Source organism: Electrophorus electricus, chromosome 23 (assembly GCF_013358815.1).
Source record: "Electrophorus electricus isolate fEleEle1 chromosome 23, fEleEle1.pri, whole genome shotgun sequence".
NCBI classification, from domain to species: domain Eukaryota; kingdom Metazoa; phylum Chordata; class Actinopteri; order Gymnotiformes; family Gymnotidae; genus Electrophorus; species Electrophorus electricus.
Genome location: NC_049557.1, coordinates 5795454 through 5806560, shown reverse-complemented (window position 1 = coordinate 5806560; position 11107 = coordinate 5795454). Strand labels below are relative to the sequence as shown.

General features: G+C 44.3%; 1 protein-coding gene across 1 annotated transcript in view; it reads left to right on the top strand.

Annotated features, from left to right (window-relative positions):
• Window positions 1–297: 297 nt before the first annotated feature.
• The window catches only part of si:ch211-254n4.3 (uncharacterized protein LOC100003386 homolog), a 92978-nt gene continuing 82168 nt past the window's right edge, over window positions 298–11107 (top strand). Inside the window, exon 1 of the mRNA XM_027001401.2 lies at window positions 298–823. The gene's annotated coding sequence lies outside the window, so the exon portion shown is untranslated. The remainder of the gene's footprint in view (window positions 824–11107) is intronic.

Here is an 11107-nt window from a genome sequence, read left to right as displayed (position 1 = left end):
TTCAAATCTGTGTATATAAAGAACTCGAAGGATAGAAGAGATGAACAGCGAACAAAAACTAATATTGAATTTAAAATAAATAAATAAATATCTCCTACCTCATTTGTCGCCTTTAGAAAGCTACCAGTGCGTCGAAGACTATTATTAAGCCTCTGATGTCTCAGACGGTAACAAAAACAGGACTTTACTTCCATCGCTTGGAGCTTCTGAAGGAAGCGAAACCACTCGGTGGCGCTAGTCCACCGCGCCGCCGTTCCACTCCGCCGTCCCTGGAGAGCTGGAGAGAGCAAGGCAGTGCAACGGAGCGCTTCAGACCCCTGCCTGCCCCTCCGGTGCTAGCGGGTTACACCAGGCACCGTTCCGACCATCCTCTGCCTCCTCGGTCTCACCGGACACCGGAATACGTCGCGGATTTGGGGTTTGACTTTAACGCTTGGGGATGATTTTAAACCGATCCGAAAAGCACTGATGCGAAGTTTTGCGCCTGGCGGGCTAGTTGCGATGGAGATGTAGAGAGGACGCTGCGCGACAGACAACTTTCCGCAGCCACGCGTCCCTGCGCGTTGCATATCCACCTCGGACTTTGGATGTTTCTGTTTAAAAAAACCCAAAAAGCTGCGTTTTACACTGATTAGTGAGTAAAAACGACATTATCCGTGGGCTAGATTTCAGAAGGACTGGAAATTCTGAAGCATATGGTGGAGTGGATTGCTGGAGCCTTTCCGTGTCGGAGACAGGATACATCCGATCGCTTTATGTCAGATAATGGAACGGCAATGAGACAGGTCTTTTCTTAGGAATAAAACAAGCGGTGCACCAACAGGTAATACAACATTTTGTACATGTTTTTCTTTTTGGTTTTCTTAATCAGTTTTGCACACGAAGAATAACATGATGGTTTTTATACTTCAAATGCGTTAGGGGCTGCAGATGAGATCTATTCATCTTGGGTTAAAATTCTCAGAAAACCCATTACTTCAGGCCTACATTCAAAACATTATCAGTGGCGCACAGCATTTACGCGCGTCACGAAAACTTCGTGTAAAAATGTATTTTCAAACAGAAATCATAGTTTAAAGATAAGAGATGTGCCGTTTGGGGGGGGAAAATGATAAGGAAATGAATCAAAGTGTGATGTAATTGTATGAGCTGATAGACATGAATGATGGGCTGTGCTATGACAACTATCTGCAGTACGGTGCTCTCGTCTTGTACCGGGCACCTATGCCAGGACCCCGCACTCTGAACCTGCTGTGGAAATGTCGAGTTCAGCCTGGCAAATCAGGTAACACGCTTCACAGGGGCGCAAAAAAGAGAACAATCCGCTGCTTCTAGCTGCTGAAGTGTGTGCGCTTTTCAAAGTTCTCTAAAATGCAACGGATTCTTTCCTTCTGCTGGGACAAAGGTTGTCTACGTGGTTGGAATTTTAATTGAGAAAGAACGGGTTTTGACAGCTTCTCACTGTTACATATACTATTATATATATACGAATTCCTAACATTAAATCTTTGAAAACTACACTTAAGGACAGATCTTCGAATAGGACAGTCGTAATACCAGATATTAAGCCTGGTGAAAGCAACTTTTCCTGCAGTTCTATATAGCGTGTTGGTAATTATCATTTCAGTTCTGAATTCTGGTGTTTAACAGGAGTGTGTGTGTGTGTGTGTGTGTGTGTGTCTATATATATATATATATATATATATATATATATATATATATATATATATATATATATATATATATATATATATATATTTATTTATTTATTTTTAAATTTATTTATATATATTTATATATATAGACACACACACTCACACACACAAACACAGTGGACAAGGTCACACATGCACACCAAAGCGCGCAAACATTGCACATAGCCCACTGGCTGAAAGATTGCACCTTCCCATGCTGCTGAACTGGTCTACTGGTACGGATGAGACGTGCTGGGCTGTGCGCTACCGCACGGAATGAATTGTTGCCTACAGTGGTGACAGACCCTTGACGTCGAAATATCGAGGCAGGCTGTCGTCAAGCGCAGATTAACCTTGAGCAGGTACTCGTCTCTTTCCCAACTGTTTTAAGTATTACAAAGTAATTTGGATCTGTTGCAGCTTCGTTCTAAAATCATTTGAAAGGGAATCTGAACGCGCCATGGTTCAGTGTCTGATGTAGCGTCACCATCACTTGGTTATATCGATGGCTAAAATATGCCTCTCCAAAAATGGGTTTGACATATGTTTTTGTTATTTCTATATCATACCCATTGGTTGAAAGTGATTGGGCTGTTTTTGCAACAAACAGCTCTAAAATGAAGGGCTTCTTCCACTTCACTGGTTGTGTACCCGGCTGAAACTAGCCACGCAGGTGCTTAATTGAAGCCCGTCTATAATAATTTGTCAGTCGGCAAATCAGTGTAAACAGGTTGAACATGGGGGTGGGGGGACATTACGCTTCCGTCAGCAGCTGAGGTCTGCTGGCAACCCTGTAGACCAGCGCAGCGCTATTAGACTGAGTTTACAATGAATGGAGAGCTTAGGATGGGGATTTACTAATCACTGTAACACTGGAACAGCAGGGAACAGAGAGAGAGGGAGAGAGGCGGTGGGGCAGAGAGAGTGAGAGAAAGAGAGAGAGAGACAGAGAAAGAAACAGAGCTAATTATATTTGGCAACTTGCACAGAATAGGCTGCTTTAAGTGGAGTAATTTCAGGGCTTTGTGTGTCTGGGTGCATTTCCCTTTATTTCTTAATACGCTGTTTAAAACCTATTTATCTCATGTCCTCACATCCTCTGGTTTTCCCGTTATCTGTCTAATTTCCTCACAGTGTTTCCTCTCTCTCTCTCTCTCTCTCTCTCTCTCTCTCTCTCGCGCTCTCTCTCTCTCTCTCTCTCCCGCTCTCTCTCTCTCTCTCTCTCTCTCTCTCTCTCTCTCTCTCCCTCTCTCTCTCTCTCTCTCTCTCTCTCTCTCTCTCCCTCTCCTGTCCTTTCTTCTGTCTGTTGTCTCCTTTCTGCCAGTTTACTTCAGTCATTCCTGCTCTTTTTCTCCCCTTATCTCTCCCTGTCCATTTTCTTATACTTTCCATTTTAAATGGACAACTGAACGGAACTGAACTGAACTGAACTGAACTGAGCTGAACTGAACTGAACTGAACTGAGCTGAACTGAACTGAGCTGAGCTGAACTGAACTGAACTGAACTGAACTGAACTGAACTGAACTGAGCTGAACTGAACTGAACTGAACTGAACTGAACTGAGCTGAACTGAACTGAACTGAGCTGTTTTTCACAGTTGGTTCCATATATGTATATCACATGTTATGGAGTGTAAGCAACAGCAGAAATAATAACCTTCCAGTTCTGGTCACTCCGATGGTCCTATCCTATCTGATTAATTAGAGTACCCCCCCCCCCCCCCCCCCCCTTCGGAGACTGTGTGTGTGTTTGTGTCCACTGTGCATTCAGAGTATCATTACAGTGTGGTTATTTGTGGGAATTGCTGATGGTTAAGGGTGAGAGGTCAGACCTCATGGGAGCGATGCAGGGCTGAGAGTGGCATTGTGTATGAGTGTGTGTGTGTGTGTGTGTGTGTGTGTGTGTGTGTGCATGTGTGTGTGCATGTGTGTGTGAGGCTGAGCAGTGTTGAGTTTCACTTACTGTCACCCGCTGAGAGCTATCTGGTAGGGGGGATTAATGTCTAACAGACCGCCGCTCACCCATTATCCTGTAATTGATCGGCTGTTAGGTGATTAATCCATCAAAGACATTAACAAAGACAGAACACCTGAATATATTGGTGTGTGTAGATCGCTGTGTTTCTGTGTGCATCCAGCCTTTTTGGTTAACACACTAAGAGTTTCTCCTATTAATTCAGCCTTTGTTCTCTCTGTTCAGGCAGAACCCTGGGCTGGACTAGAACTGTTTTCAGTAAAGACGTCTGTGCTTGACTCACTGGCCAGATGTTTCTGAGAGAAAAGTTAGCATAAGGTTTTAGCATTAGGTTTTTAGAAACTACTCAGAGTGCTAGGGACAGTTCTCTTCTCTTCTCTTCTCTTCTCTTCTCTTCTCTTCTCTTCTCACCTCTTCTTGTCTCTTCTCATCTCTTCTCTTCTTGTCTCTTCTCGTCTCTTCTCTTCTCTTCTCTTCTCGTCTCTTCTCTTCTCTTCTCTTCTCTTCTCTTCTCACCTCTTCTTGTCTCTTCTCGTCTCTTCTCTTCTTGTCTCTTCTCGTCTCTTCTCTTCTTGTCTCTTCTCGTCTCTTCTCTTCTCTTCTCTTCTCTTCTCTTCTCTTCTCTTCTCTTCTCTTCTCTTCTCATCTCTCCTCTTCTCCTCTCTTCTCCTATCTTCTCTTCTCATCTCTTCTCATCTCTTCTGTTCTCTTCTCGTCTCTTCTCGTCTCTTCTCATCTCTTCTCTTCTCTTCTCTTCTCTTCTCGTCTCTTCTCGTCTCTTCTCTCCTCGTCTCTTCTCGTCTCTTCTCTTCTCGTCTCGTCTCTTCCCGTCTCTCCTCGTCTCTCCTCGTCTCTTCTCGTCTCTTCTCGTCTCATCCCCTAGCCTTACTTAACTAGGCTGAAAACCCCAGCAGCCATTGCCTCCCTCCTTGACTTGCTCTCTCTGGAGAGGAAGAGGACAGAGCAAGAGCTAATAGCCCTGAAAGTGGCTCACTGGGGATCCCCACCACATCCCTTCCACTCTCTCCACCTGCAGACTGTACCGCACAGTTCTGTTTCTCCTCTAAACCCTTCTCTCTCTCTCTCCCCCCACACACTCTATCAGTCAGCACTTAAACAAAGGCCAGTCAGCTGAATCCACGAAAGCCCGCTGTGTCTGTAGACATTTGTTCCAGGCGTGCGCCACGGGAGCCGGCCCTGCTGGTGAAGTTGCGCCCTCAGGAATAACTGCAACTTGCAGCCCAATTTTTTTGGACAACTTCAACAACAGTAAAATGTTCAGCATGTAAGGTAAGCATTAGCTAAGCTGAATGGATGCTCGCTGCAGTGTCTGTTTGTAACGACCCGAGTGCCGCAGGGCAAGGTGCAGGACGTATAGAATCGCTCGACAGAGACAGACGTTTATTAACGAATATGGAAGACTTCGACACTCACTTATAACACAAGCGGTGATCACAGACACAGGCACTGAAACGGTGACCAGAGGCACAAACATGAACAGGAACAGGAACAGGAACGATGGCTGACAAGGGTTTAAATAACTACAAACATGCAGGTGTGTGCTTAACAACGTAGGCGTGGTTACAAACAATACACAGGTAACGAAGAACTCCCACTGCACGCGGTGGGCCATACCATGTGACCAGTGGGAGGGGAGAGTTCTGTGACACTGTTATTAAGATCATTCTGGCTGTGGCTACATTTGGCTAGTCATGATTGCAGTTTGGCCCCGGAGGAGAGATTGCAAGGAAAACTTATTGTGGTGTTAGGAATTGATACATACACCTGTAGACTGTGGACTATGTTAAAGCTATTATTGCTACATTTACTGGGCATGTTCTATAAGTCTGACTCCAGCCTCTCGTCCTAACACTGTCCTGGCATTTACTGAGGATGCTTCATGAGCTTGACCTCTCCGTGGAACGACACGACCTCCAGGAGGACATATGTCTTGATATTTTGACATTTCCTTTTGATCTGAATGGAGACATTTTGTCTTGCTCTTTTTGTACTCTGCAGTTTGAAAATGGACAATGACTCTTACCAGCACTGAGCGATCTGTTCTTTCTCTCTGTGCAGAGTTCACACTGGATATTTGTGATTATGGTGGTGTTAACCATGATTGTGGGCTGACATTTCACTAATGTCAGAAGAACAGTTTCACATGTTCACAGCATGGCCTTTGCATAGGTGCCTGATGTGCTCCTTCATTTACATTTCTGACTTCGCTTCTGCTCCAGCTTCATCGTTGGACTGTGGACTCATTCATTGTTGCTCCTTTGATGGAAACGTACAAAAGCAGTTTCAATTAATGATAAGTATCATGAAATAGCAGAATATATATTTTTTATTATTCCACCCCCCCTCCCAAAAAATAATCAGTAGACATTATTATTAATACAGCTAATGCTCACAGATACATCCAGATAATCCAGAGCTAATGCTTACATTGCATACAGCCAGATAATGGATGTATGCAAATGAATGATGAAAATAATATAGAATATAGTACTGTGTATAGAATTTATAGAAGAGTCCTTTTCTTTTATTATGTGATGTGCTTCTTTGTCAGATGTTATGGACAGCATATTATACATATAACCTATTATGTACTGGGACTCAGGAAAGGCAGAGTTGCTATTGTACAACACAGCTGTGTCCATGGTAGAAAACATGAGGAATCCTTTTGGGGTGGGTGGGGTGGTCCTCATTTGACATGCTGTAATGGAGGCTGCACTCGGCTCTCGCTCAAAACAATGACCTTTCTCTGCTGCACACTTCTGCACACTTCTCTGCTGCACACCTCTCTGCTGCACACTTCTGCACACTTCTCTGCTGCACACTTCTGTTCTGCACACTTCTCTGCTGCACACTTCTCTGCTGCACACTTCTCTGATGCACGCTTCTGTTCTGCACACTTCTCTGCTGCACACTTCTCTGCTGCACACTTCTCTGATGCACACTTCTGTTCTGCACACTTCTCTGCTGCACACTTCTCTGCTGCACACTTCTCTGATGCACACTTCTCTGCTGCACACTTCTCTGATGCACACTTCTCTGCTGCACACTTCTGTTCTGCACACTTCTCTGCTGCACACTTCTCTGCTGCACACTTCTCTGCTGCACACTTCTCTGCTGCACACTTCTCTGCTGCGCACTTCTCAGTGACCCCACTGCTGGAATAGATACTGAATTCTAGCACTGCCCTATCTTTGTCTGTTTCCTTTTGTTCATTCTTTCTTTATGAGCGTTATGGTTTCTCTCGCAACGCAGGTCTAAAAGGAAGGGAGAGAGAACTAGGGGGAAAGATGAGGAGAAAGACATCAGGGAAAGGCTTAGACAAAGTGAGGGTGAGAAGAGTATATGAGCGGAAGTGAGAGTGAAGAAAGTGTGGAGTTCTGGTGGATCTGTTACAGTGGTGGAAGTGGCAAAGCAAAGCGACGCCAGAGCGATTTTCAACTTGAGATCTGTAGACCCCTAGAGGCCACTGGAAATACTGCAGCTATTTAATTAGAGAAGGTGTTTAGCCTACCATGCATCACGCAAGGATATTATGGGGCTAGAGTTAGCAGGATCGTATAGTGGCTGACCTTATGTTCCTTGCATTGGACTGTTCCATGCAGTCCAGGACGCAGAGCTGTTCAGCTGAGAGGCAGAGATTGCTGAAGAGTTGCAAGGTCAGAGCAACTTTAGACAACTTTCTAAAAGATGCTTGTTGTCGTCATACACCAACATGGCTCATGAGCAAGGGCAGCCTAACGTGTGGCCGACGGTCATAGTTCATGTCAGGAGATCAGAAACCGGCGTTTTTGGATGCTCTGAAATCAAGGTGACCTGCTCTCTATAGTGCTTAGCATCTTTAGCACTCAGTGAAGGTTGTCTTGGAAACAGGTACACGGTGCCACGCAGCAGCAGAACAAACTTAGCAGGTCACAGGTGTTACAGAGAGACATCTTAAAAATCTGAAATATCATGGCAAATATAAATAACAAATAACAAAATTAAAATAAAAGATTTCTTCATGTTGCGCTCACAACTACTTTCTTGGGGTGTGACAGTTCATGTATTTGTTCCGAACTGTCACTGTATGCACAGTATGGTTCCGTGTGTGCCATTGCACGCAGAATACGCAGTAGCCTATGTGTGAAGATCGATGAGCGTAATGCGGAATCAAATTTCACAAGCGAGAGTTTCACAGGAACCTTAAGCTGTAAGCCGTTAGAAGGTTATCAACATGCCATGCTAAGTTTAGCTCAAGATCAGTCACACTATGGAGAATGGAAATGACACACAGGAGCTAGAAGACCAGCCTGCTTCTTTCAAATCAGCCATGACCCCTAGTCCCTCCTACAGGAGAGGCAGGAGAGGCACACTACACTACACCAACCAACAGGTCACTGGAGTTCAACCAAAAAAAACCCCAAAAAACCCAACCACAAAACCAGGACAAGCAGAACAAAACAAACGAGAGTACAACTATCCATCCCTGCTACTGTTCAGTAGCACGTAGATGTGGAAGCAAACAGAGCGAAAAACACTCCCAAAACAACTGCCATTTACATTACACTGGGTTGGGCTTACACTTTAAATGCTGATTTATAGTCTAAGTGGAACAATTACTATTCTATTTATTTTGTACTTTAATAACAAGATTTTTTTTTTTCAGTTTTGTATCTGATTGTGACCTATTGCCTTTTTTAAAAATCAGCCCTATATAAAATATGACATATACGAGAGTGTAAGTTCACTGTTTACATTTTACTGCTTAGTACACTACAGGCTGTCCCAACTACATCACTATACATCCCAACTACATCAATATACATCACTTGGTGGAACAAACTAACTTGCACTACTGTCTGTTCAAAATAAGCTAATAGAGACCTAGCCTTATACTTATGGGGGGTTTTGGTGATTTTTTCTGTACTGAACTCATACTGAACCGTGAAGTCCAGACTGTGGTGTGAACTGAACCGTGATGTGCAGACCGTGGTGTGAACCGAACCGTGATGTGCAGACCGTGGTGTGAACCGAACCGTGATGTCCAGACCGTGGTGTGAACCGAACTGTCATGCGCAGACCGTGGTGTGAACCGAAACGTGATGTGCAGATTGTGGTGTGAACCGAACCGTGATGTGCAGACCGTGGTGTGAACCGAACGGTGATGTGCAGACCGTGGTGTGAACCGAACCGTGATGTGCAGACTGTGGTGTGAACCGAACCGTGATGTGCAGACCGTGGTGTGAACCGAACCGTGATGTCCAGACCATGGTGTGAACCGAACCGTGATGTCCAGACCATGGTGTGAACCGAACCGTGATGTCCAGACCGTGTTGTGAACCGAACTGTGATGTCCAGACCGTGGTGTGAACCGAACCGTGATGTCCAGACCATGGTGTGAACCGAACTGTGATGTGCAGACCGTGGTGTGAACCGAACCGTGATGTGCAGACCGTGGTGTGAACCGAACCGTGACTTCTGTGTACTGTTACGCCCTTCTTACTTCCCCATTCCATGTACATTTTATATGCAATGAAAGTGTCAAATTCACCCTGTACCAAAGTAATAAACCAAAGTACCAAAGCAATAAATATCTAGGTTTTAGCATCCGGTGAAGCACCCCATGTCATGGGCGAGGACTCCCAAGAGTCCCTGGGTACCTGACTGACTCCTCGTCACATCTTTAGGAAGTGCAGAAACTCAAGGAGGTGTTCATAAGTGCCTGTGTGCCTCACGTGAGTCCCAAGAGTCCCTGGGTACCTGACCGGCTCCTCGTCACATCTTTAGGAAGTGCAGAAACTCACGGAGGTGTTCATAAGTGCCTGTGTGCCTCACGTGAGTCCAGCCAGACTGGCAGATACACTCCTTGTAGGAGTGCCACATGGCAGCCATTTTGAAGTTTATTATGTAATAAAGGTCTAAGGTATGAAAATAGCAGGACTAATTCAATATCCAAGGTCTACATTTAAAGGATGTTCTGAATGAATTTTAGTAAATATTAATGTACTAATCATATATTAACAGCTTTAAACAGAGGCCATAATATTTTATCTAAAGCTTCATTAAAACATAATACAGTTTGCCATAGTAATCTGAGAGCAACCTGCAGCTGTGTTGGTATTTCCCCCTCACCCAGAATGGACTGTGGCACATACCACTACTCACCGAGATGTGTGTTGTCCTGCAACATGTTTTCTTAACCCTTAGTAGAAGGGATTTAAAGATGGTAAGTACAAAAGCTGGTTCCTGAAAAAAAATGTAAATGGATTTAATTTAGTTTTTTGTTTGCTTGTTTTTGTCTATCAGAAGTTATTACCACCACAGTGTGATTTCTTCTCTTTGTAATCATTCTTCTGTCCAAGATTGTTAGTACCAAAGCACAGTGCGGTAAGCAGCCAGCCCTCTGAAGTGAAGAGTGCTGATTTCTGACTCACTGGCAAGAAAACACAGGATGTTTTTAGTTTGCAGACTAGAATTACATCAGGTTAGCATGACTATTAGAGTAATTTTACCTCGGAATTGAATGTTTGGTTTAGCGGGTCTATTTCTGGTCTTCTCTTTCTGGATGGTTTTCATGGCTATAATTATATATATATCTCTAAAAAACAAAAACAAAAGAACTAAATATCTCACCACTAAAATACAAGGATGTGTGTGAGAGAGAGAAAGAGAGCGAGAAAGAGAGCGAGAAAATGAGAAAAGTGCATAAGGCAGCAGAGAGGGAGAATATAACAGCAAGAGAGATACCCCGAGTGTTGCCAGAGGAAGCCTGTTTGAAGTGTGTGTGTGTGTGTGTGTGTGTGTGTGTGTGTGTGTAAAGTTTAATGAAGGACATGTCAAGAGAACTAGAACAACTAGCAGCTGCAGGTGAAGCTGAGCAGCTGGTAGTGTAACAGAACCCAGTAGATTGAAGGGCTGTCATCAGTGTAACAGAACCCAGCAGAGTGAAGGGCTGTCATCAGTGTAACAGGACCCAGCAGAGTGAAGTGCTGTCATCAGTGTAACAGAACCCAGCAGAGTGAAGGGCTGTCATCAGTGTAACAGGACCCAGCAGAGTGAAGGGCTGTCATCAGTGTAACAGGACCCAGCAGAGTGAAGAGCTGTCATCAGTGTAACAGAACCCAGCAGAGTGAAGGTCTCACATTTTGATTAATGACTCATGTATTGGTTAAGGTCTCACATATTGGTTAAGGTCTCACATATTGGTTAAGGTCTCACGTTTTGGTTAAGGTCTCACGTTTTGGTTAAGGTCTCACGTTTTGGTAAAGGTCTCAATAGGAATCACAAAAGCACAAAACCTGTGCCAATCATCACTGGTCTTCCTTCCTCATAATATTGAGAGCAGACCGTTAGATATGAGCTGTTGCCCCACTTCCAAATGTCTGTGAAATTTAAAACAGTTGGCAGTTCTCCGTGGCTGTACTCCACCGTGAGTCTG